Below are 10,697 nucleotides of genomic sequence, written 5' to 3'. Positions count from 1 at the left end.
TGGAGTAGTAAGAATGGTAGTATACTTACTATATATGCTTGTTCACCTCATATGATACCACCTCCCCCTTTTCGTCCCTTAATTTATTTTATTTTAAAAGGGGGAAATATAGAAAAGTGAGGTCTCATATTAAAATTTCCAAAAAGTGGTTACTGGAATAACTGGATAGCTATTTTTCGACTATATCTCGCATCTGCGGATTCTTCGTTAAATGGGTGTTGCGTTTTCAAATTTCAGATGCCCAATTCCAACAATAGCTTTTGATTAAGGATTAACATTCAAGTACTAATTTGTTAGTGATCACTTATACCGGAGTATTACTTAATTATCAAGTGGAGTAATTTTAACGAGAACTACTGTTTACAAATTTGTTAAGAAGAATTCACATACAGACATTCTATTTCTAAGTTAGAATATAAGTAAGGTGCAAAAGATCAGGCCATCAAATTCCCCCACCACATTTGAAGATCAAACTAGAAATGAGCAAATACTAGGTAGTTGTAATAAATTTTGATTGTACAAATCTTGATTTGGAGTAATTACTAGGAGTAGTATATATAAGAAAAGTAAAAGTGCAATCCCAATTCCCAAACACTGGGCATACTATGTGTTAATGAGATGCAGCTCATATCTTGTATTTCAAGAAACTTTCCCAACTTGTAACAAACAAGCAAGCCAACGACAACTCATCATCATTCTACTAATTAATACAAACCAACATTAATTATGTGACAACACACCTCAAAATTGGATACCACAAACTAAAATCACAACCAATCTTCATTCCACACATACTCTTCTACTCCACACTGCATTGCATGTATGCACAAAAATATACCATCAAACAAATATGAAATATCATTTAAAAAAAAAACAAAGTAAAGAAAGCAATAAAATTACCTGTTTGCGTGGGCATTGAATTGAGCTGAGCAGAAAACACAAGTAGCAAGACCATGGATGATCATCATAAACAATCGACAATCAATCATCGTCCTCAATCAATCTAATCAAACGAAATCAAACTAGTGGCCCGATCCCTGCGAATTCTCCTTCCCTTGATTCTGATCTCCGCCGCTGCAATCCCCAATATGCTGATAAAAATGGCTGAAAGCCTGCAGATTGAGCCCCATCTGCCCCTCTTGCGACAGCCCCAGCTCCAGCCCGGGCACCGGGAACTCAAACCCTAGCTTCACACCTCGATTCGCGCTTTGAATATTTGAATTCTGGAATATTGCTGATCCAAATCCATTGAAGGAAGGCCAAATCCCTTCATTCATCATCGAAATCGAGCTGGCCCTAATCCCCATCCCACTCTCCACCAGCCGCGAATACAAACCAGTCGGAACAGAGCTCCCCTGTTCCGAAACAGAGGAGCCTGCACCCGCCAGGGCAGACGCCGGAATGGTTCCGGTGCCTGTGGCAGCCACGATCGACGGCTCGGCCTGCTGCAGCAGCCACTGGATCGTCTCTCCGTCCGTCTTGTGCCCCAGCTCCCGAGTGAGCTGGAAGATTCTGGCAGCGCAGAGAGCAGGAATCCTGATGCGGCGGCCGCGGCCCTCGACCTTCTTGTGGCGGTCCTTGTTGGAGGTCCGCTTGGGAGCGAGCTGCTTCTTCTTGGCGTCGTCGTCGATGATGGCTAGCGCCATGTTTGGGTTTGAGGGTTTGTGTTCCATGACAAGAGGCGAGAAATGGGGCCTCTTGATTGATGAAGGGGACATGTAAAAAAAAGTTTTCTCTTCTCCTTTTACTGTACTGCCTTATCTTCTCTCTCTCGCACATGAGTCGTTGTCACTCTTGCTACACTCTTTGTAATCATGCACATGATAAATAAATATCACTTTTTTTTTAACATTTTTAGATTGGTAATTAATAGTGAGAGTGAAGCAAAAGGGGTTTTTTGTTAGTCATAGGATCAGTTTAGTTGTAATTATTGCACTGTTTATTTCATCACAGCAATTATGGGTTTGGACAAGTTTGCGTTAAAAATGATGGGTGTTTAATGGATTTAAATCTTGTCATGATTTTCCAAATCCATATGTTTTTGGATTTTTGTTGCTCATCAATTCAATTTCATATATGGGTGCGTCCCAATTCCTAATTTTAAATAAGTGGAGTAATTTAAGTAGGGAAGAATCTTGAATTTGAAGAAAAGACCCCTCGAAATATGATTAAGTTGTTTGATCATCAACCTCAACCACGAACAACCATATTTTATTTTATTTTATGTTCGAGAAAATTAACTTTGTGCATTTTTGAAAACACACATTTTACTTTCCGTCAATCACTCGATTCGCCGCTCCGTATCTTCTTCTCCAATACCGATTGACCAAACAGTCAAATAAAATACAATAAATAATAGCAGTACTTCTTGTCGCAACGTTATAACTCAAATAATAGTAGTAATATGTCCTAATGTAAATACCCCTTTGTCTAATTAAAGTATGAAACATTTACTAAATTAAGGATTAATTAATTTAATATTTTATTCTTTTAAATGACGCTTTCATCGTCCTCTAATTTTAATTGGAACACAAACAATAATGACATTTTTTCGAAGCGTTGGTGGTATATTTAAAAACTCAAATTAGCGTCTTTAATTTCATTAAAATATGTTCTTAACGGGGTTTTTTTTTTTTTTTTTGTAGTGATCGTTGATGTGCAAAATTATATTGGATGTGCGACTTTATACGGAATTAATGTATCGGCAAAGTCGGAATATGTCAAGAAGGTTTAAATTGTGAAAATGAATTTCTAGACTAGCGTATGTTTATAAAAAGAAAAAGATTTTATGTTCTCAATTTTGTGTGGCAGGTTTAGAGTTGACTGCTTTAGGCATGTACAGTAATTAAAATAGTTAGAGCTCATGCAAGGGGAGACTGGACAACTGATGGACACGGAGTTGTATTATGGTTTGAGAATTTGTTCCATGTGGTGGACACAACATAAGCTTTGAGATGAACGAGTATGCCTGGTATTTAGATTGATGTTTGCCCAAGTAAACGAGGTGCACTCAATCTCTGGTATGAATTCATCAAAAAACGCTTGCAGGTGACAATTCATCAATTCTTACATATTTGGTCGAGTTGAATGAGGTTATTCCCGACTTGGAAACATGCATGTGCGGGTGCTCAGACACTAACCTAAATTATCCACATACTTTCTGCGTCGAACGCACGAGGAGGTAGTTCTATTTAATTATACATCACTATGTTATTGACTAATCTTTTATTTTAATTTAGATTTGAAGATATGTGGCGGTTGAATATGTATTGTGAACAAAATTGGAGAAATTGATGAGGAGAATGAAGCCAAAATATGGAGCGGCCTACAATTTCCCCTTTTTCTTATGCCTTTGATTGATTTCTTCATTACTAAAGTGCGGATACACCACGGTTGTACATTTTCAAATCTTAGGGAGTGTTCGGTTGGTAACACTAAATCTCATGATTAAATATGTATCATGTTTGGTTCACAAGATTGACCCCTTCAACTTAATCCTAGATGGATAGTCTCATGATAATTAGTCATAGCTTCCCTCTCTAACTAAAATAATCCTACAACTTAATCCTAGACGGATAGTCTCATGATAATTAGTCATGACAACCGAACGCCACCTTAGTATACTAGTAGCTCATACTACAATAGCATTATCTCTTTCTCACACACGTCGACATGAAATATATCAGTACTAGTAGTACTATATTGAGAGAGAGATGCAATCACAAGATGTGCCCCTATCGAAGAGGCGAATATTGAATGTGGGATGTGGACATGAGCGTAGCCACTACTCCATTCCACTCCACTGTGTGCTCTGCTTGGTGGAGTAGTATATAGTTGTGATTACGACAAGTTAATTGATATTGCCTTCATTCAATATGAAACTAGCAAGCTAGTAATCATTCTTAAAAGAAATTGAAGAAGAAAAACAGTCAATTCTATAGATATTTGCGGTGCCTTTTTTCAATTTAAATTCATATGAATTTATTATGTATGCAAGTTTTTTTCTTAAAATGTAGTAAAAGATAATTTACAATTAAAACTTGACAATGATGTAAAAAAAAATTATATGTTTATTATGGAGTAATTAATAAAATAGACTTGACCTCAAACTTAGCTTGTAGATGGAGTATATAAATGAGTTAAAATGAGCGCCCGCCCATTGCCCAAGTACTCATATATTTGATTATTTTCCACTAAATATATAGGATCAAAGTAGTAGTAGATATTTAGTCATTTAGATGTTCAAGCTCGTTTCGGCTTTATGCAATTTTAAATTTCAACATCTATATTGCGATATATACTTTCTAGATGCATGACTGAATATTGATATTCCTATAATATAGGGTTTACTTGCACGTAAGCTCTAAAGTAGAGCCTAACTATATTATTCCATACAATTATATATCCACTTAGTTTATGGAGTATGTTAGAGATATTTTGCGGTGTTAATTTATTACTAGTAGTATTATGACATGTTTGGTAGGGGTGATAACTCATCTAGGGATGGCATTTTATGAACAAAAATGACATTTTTGTTCATAAAATGCATTTTTTTCATAAAATGCCATCCCTAGATGAGTTATCACCCCTACCAAACATGTCATAACTGATCAGTGAGAGTGTGATAAGAATCGGTAGGTAAGCGTGATGATCGGTTTATGTGTCTGATTGTGTGAAATGTTGCCTAGCTTTAAGACATATGGGGTCCCTTTTTTAAAAGCAAAGTTGTTGACATATCATTTCCTCACTTCAATTCAAAGTTTCTTTTTTTTTCTTCAACTCATCAAATTAAAAACAACGAAATTGAGTTGTACAAAATACAAAATATGCATATATATACATACATATATAGGATTTTGATCTATGCAAAACTAGATCTTTATGTGATTAAGTATTATGTGATTAAGTAGTTTTGTGTTTGAAAAGTATAATCTTCACTCATCAATAGCAATTATTTTTATTCATGAATATTATAGGATTTTTTCGTCGCACAACATAATATATATCCTTTTTCTTCTTCTGACCAATTAACCTCATCAATGCATTGATATATAGTTGCAATATTTGCATCGAGCTTTACCATCTCTAAATTAGGAGTGAGAAAGGTTGAAAAGCACACACATGATCAATGGAGCCAATAATGTTGACTTTTTGTGTGGCTCTTTAAAATTCCAGAAAATATTTATAGTTGGCTAAAATAGCGAATCATAATGATTAGTAATAGTCAATTAAAGGATTAATTAATTAATGATGTTTTTGGATTTGATCTGATAGAATAGAACAGCTACAAAGAGCATTTTGATGGGACTCAATCATGTACTATGAGTATCTGAAATCACAGTTTACCAATTATAAAAGGATTGATTATTATTATTAATTAGTGCACGAGTTTTTATCTAATTTGAAATTTAACATAATTTTTGAAATATTATAAATATGTAATGATATTGTCATCTTTCAGTTTAGCACTGCATTTTTCGAACCAAATCGAAATTAAAATACCGAGACTATACATATGCATGCTACAAATGAAAGTTAAATACAACGACATCATTATACCATTTCAAGATAATGATAAAATTTTATATTTTATATGAATTGACAAATATTCCAATGCAAAATCGTCAAAATTTGACGAAGTGCTATGCTACACGTTGGAGTAAATGTGAACTGGAATTGTCGAAAGTCCTGAAATTAATTAGGTAGGTGGAAGGCGGCAATGAATGAAGCCTAGCTATGACAAACCTAATTCTTGGGCTAAATTAATTACTAGTAATTAATTGATTAATTAATTCATTAATTATATTTATTTCCCACCGTATTTCACTTCAAAGTATATATGAACATGCATGCTACAATATAGATGTGTGTGTGAGTTGGCCAAGCGGTAGTGAGATTTATGCTTGAGGTCAAAGGTATCAGGTTCAAGTCCTCCGTGTGCGGCCTTTAAATTTCAATTATTTAACCATAAAAAAAATATATATATAATTTCTGACATTTACAGAATTGTTAGAAATTCTATATCGGACATGGTAAATCATTCGAAACCGTTATACAAGTAAGAATTATAGGAATAGCCATTCAGATGCGGTTATAAGCAGCCGACAACGTATTTAACGTATTTATATGTACAGGGGAGTGATCAATTGCTAACTCATCATTTAATTGTTAACTGCAACTAATTTAAGGCCACATGATTTTAAAAAACATGTGGTCTACAATTTGCCATGTGTAATTTTCGTTTTTATTAATTAAATCGAAAAAAAAATTTTAAAAAAAATGTCAAATTAGGGTTTTAGATGAAAATGTCAATATAGTGTTTCGAAAATATCAACACAATGCTTTGAGAATGTCAACACAAATTTAGGATTGACATTGTATGTGCTTTATATTGACATATTATCTTAGCTGTATTGACATTAGCCTGTGTACGAAAAATACGAAAATTCTAGATTTTTTTTTTCAAATTTTGACGTCGGAACATATGCATGTAGTACATCGTTGAAATCCTTATAAAATTATCTTTAATTTGATATATGTTATATGAATTTAAAGTTTTGGGATTTCTTTTAAAAGTTAGTTATAACTAACTTGACATTAATACCCGTATTGATTTTTATTGAAATTAATCCTATAGCTTTATTGATGTTTTTTGTTGATCGTATTGACATTTTGTGGTTAATGATCTAAGCCTTTAATTTGAATATCTAATGGCTATTATTGAGTTGTAGTTAGCAATTATGCATTGAGTTAGTAATATAACACTCCCCTATATGTACAATCACGAGGGGCTATTCATTTTTTTATACTGCACTCGCCGTAGACTAGTTTTATATTTTATATTGTCCCTAAAATTAGAAAAAGTTTAAACATAAAAAAAATTAATAAATAATTATCCTATAAATCATTTATAACGTGAAACTCACAATCCACTAACACTTATTTCACTACTTTTTTCCTCTCTCTTTTACTTTTTCTCATTATTCCCTTACTTTACCAATTGCACATTAAAACCCGTGACATTTACAAGTTTATCAATTTTTTGGGACAGAATTTGATACTCCATCCATTTACTAAGAATAAGCACTTTGGAAACGACATAAGTTTTAATTCAAAATTGGCTTAATTAATCTTAAATATATTTCTCATTTCAGTTTTTCTCTTTAAATGACTGAAAGCAAACTACAAGAATAGCATAAATTAAATGGATATTGGTCTCTAAAACCATAAATTTTGGTCAAAATTTGGTATTTTCCACAAACTTTAAAATTGGTCTAAAATATCACAAACTATGCACTTTGTTTGGTATTTCACACGACATGTCTATCACCATATTTGACTAATTTACGAGATATTTTTTTATCATACTTGACACAATTAAATCAATGTGGTTTTCTACGTGACTTTTTTATCCTACTTGTTATGGACTTAAAAAGTAGTTTAAAATATAATGAAACGTATCATGGTTGCCACGTAAAATAAGATTTTAATGAAAATATTTTATTTGGGTCAGTTTGGAAAATATCAAACAAAGTGCAGAGTTTGTGATATTCTAGACCAACTTTAAAGTTTATGGGAAATATTAAATTTTGGCTAAGGTTTATGATTTTAGGAACTAATATCCCTAAATTAAAAAGATGTGGTAGTTGGACCTTTGCTTGGCTGAAATGATGGTATAAGCATTTCTTTAGGGGTTTCTTGGTATGATGGAATGGAATGGAATGCAGAGGGAATGGAATAGAGATGAGAATGGAATGAAGGTGGGAATGGAATTGGGATTCCATTCCATTCTTTTGCTTGGTAAGCACAACGAATGCAAAAGGGATGGAATTGTTATTCCTTGATTAATGATTTCATTCCTATGTTTCCACAACACACATATTACACACTACGCACATTCCACACACTACACACACTTCACACACTACACACATTACAAACACTATACATAGTTCACACACTTCACACACATTTCACACATTTCAAGCATCCTATTTTTTTAAAAAAAAATTCAACTTTCAATTTTTTTTTTATCCAAATCGAACCGAATCGAAAAAACTAAAAGTTTTCAAAAGTTTAAACTGAATCAAACCAAAAAACTGAACTAAATTTGAAATTTTAGTTCGTGTGAAGTGTGTGTAGTTTGTGTATTACGTGTAAAATTTGTAAGCGTGTGTACAATGTGTATATTTTGTGTATAGTGTATGTAGTGTGTTTATTTTGTGTGCAATGTGTATATTTTGTGTGTGTAGTGTGTGAAGTGCGTGTAGTGGGTGTGAAATGTGTGTACAATGTGTATATTTTGTGTATAGTGTATGTTGTGTGTTTATTTTGTGTGCAATGTGTGTATTTTGTGTGCAATGTGTGTATTTTGTGTGTATAGTGTTTGAAGTGCGTGTAGTGTGTGAAATGTGTGTAGTGTGTGAAGTGGGTGTAGTGTGTGAAAAATGTGTGTAGCGTGTGAAGTGTGTTGTGAAGTGCGTGTAGTGTGTGAACTGTGTGTAGTGTGTGAACTGTGTGTAGTGTGTGAACTGTGTGTAGTGTGTGAAATATGTGAAGTGTGTGTAGTGTGTGTGTGTGTGTGTGGATTTTTCAATTATTAAAAATTTTAAAATTGTGATGATATTAAATTTAAATATAATATAAATAATATTTATACAATTTTGTTAAAATTCAAAATAAGAAGAAAAAAAAGGAATGTAATGGAATGGACATTCTTTAGCTAATTGGATGGAATGAGGAATAGTGGAATGGAATGACCATTCCAAATGAAATAGTGATTCCTGAAAGAAAAAAAAGTTTTTACCATGCAAATAAATGGAATTGAGATAAAAATATAATATCATTCCTCAATTCCATTCTATCATACCAAGTGGGGTCTTAGTAGCTGGGCTTTTACTATAAATTAAGGTAAATAAAATACTATTACTAATTAGTTTTAATTGAGAGGAAGGGAATTTTCTTATTTTTTTAAACGAACGGAATTTTCTTCTTCTTTTTTTCTATTGGTTTTTATTTGTTTATTTTTGAAATTTTGAATTACAATGTAAACATCAAAATAAATAAGATGGTGGATCTGGGAAAAGAAATCGGGACCAGATTGGCCCGCCAATTGGGACAAACCAATTGTTGTATTACATGTTTGGGCTTTGTTTTCTAAGAATCTGGACCTTGCCTTCACTGCTGAACGTATCACCCCTCGATATATGTTTTGCAATGATTCTGAACCCTATGAACCAAAAAATATACATATATCGTTCTTTTTTTATTTATTAAAAATAAGAGTGAACTACGTATATGATCTTTCATATTTACACATAAATGGTATCTGATCTTTATTTTATATCGTTTTTTATATCTATTAATCACATTTTTAGCGCCTGATAAGATTTTCATCCTAAAATGTTCTCTAAACAAATGCATTTTTCCATTTGTGTCATGAAGGTTATTTTGAGTATAAATAAAACTAGTACCAAAAGTGATATTATAATATTTTCTTTCATTCTTCTCACTCTTTATACTATTATTTACTATTATTATTAATCAATATTCATACTATTATTTTAATATTATAAATTAATAATTTATTTATTTTCTTATATCATTCAAATATACTTAAAAAGGGGCACGTTAGAGTGTCACCACCCCTTAAAATAACACCGTACCACCATTTCTAGCCAATCATTTGTACACGTGGACGAATAATAAGCTGCCACGTGGCAAAAAAAATCTGAAAAAAGACGGGCAGCAATGTGCTGGTCTTTATACAGCAATTTTTCTTGAACAGCAATATCCGACACACTATACAACAATCTATAGATTGCTGTGTAGTGTTTGTAATATTGTTGTGTAGCGTTTATAATATTGTTGTATAAGCGGTGTCAACGTCATTTTAAGAGGGGTTGTCATTTTAACACAAACATACTTAAATATAATTATAGTTATAATTATATTTAATTATTTAATAACATTATTGTTATAATAGAAAAACTAGTAGTAATTAATAAATAATTATAGTATTATTATTTAAATTGTGAATTGTAATATTATATAATAATAACAATTATTATAATTAATTATTTAAATTAATAACTAATCAATATAGTCTTAATAAAAATTTAAAATTGTGAATTGTATTCGTAATGAGATAAAGAGTTGAATATTTTTAGTTAGGTGTTTCAACCTTAAAATGAGTATAAAATAATTTAATAAAAATTGATTTAATTACTTTAAATAATTAATTTAATTAGGTGTTTTGTTCTTGATTTATATTATGAATACAATTAGATGTATGTATAAAATAGTAAAAAGAAAGAAGAGAAAGAAAAAAGAGGAAACATAAACTAAGGAGAAAAAAGAAAGAAGAAAGGAAGATAAAATATTAAAAAGAAAGAAGAAAATGAAGAAAAATGAAAGAAGAAGAAACTAAAGAAGAAAAAAAGAAATAAGAAAGTAAGAAAAAAAATCACATCTTTGGTACTATTTAATTGAAATTTCCAAAAATATTCCCCATAATGAAAAAATCACATGTTTGGTACCCAAGGTTATTTTGTCATGAGATACCAAAAACGATATAAAATAAAGACCAGGTACCATTTATGTGCGAAAAGAAAGTGAAAGATCAGGTACCATTTATGTAGTTCACTCTAAAAATAAAACTAATAAAAAAATTTTATGAAACAGTTTAAGATATTATC

General features: G+C 31.8%; 1 pseudogene across 1 annotated transcript; it reads right to left on the bottom strand.

Annotated features, from left to right (window-relative positions):
- Window positions 1-498: 498 nt before the first annotated feature.
- Window positions 499-1,774, bottom strand: LOC125204641 (transcription factor TCP20 pseudogene; annotated as a pseudogene). Its single transcript, XR_016132566.1, has 2 exons — window positions 901-1,774; window positions 499-809 (listed from the first exon to the last, which is right to left on the bottom strand). The product of XR_016132566.1 is annotated as a transcription factor TCP20 pseudogene (transcript).
- Between the last annotated feature and the right edge of the window lie 8,923 nt (window positions 1,775-10,697).

Source organism: Salvia hispanica, chromosome 6 (genome assembly GCF_029641045.1).
Source record: "Salvia hispanica isolate PSC_SH4W2 chromosome 6, Shi_PSC_v1, whole genome shotgun sequence".
In the NCBI taxonomy this organism is placed as follows: domain Eukaryota; kingdom Viridiplantae; phylum Streptophyta; class Magnoliopsida; order Lamiales; family Lamiaceae; genus Salvia; species Salvia hispanica.
This window is presented reverse-complemented; position numbering and strand designations above follow the sequence as displayed.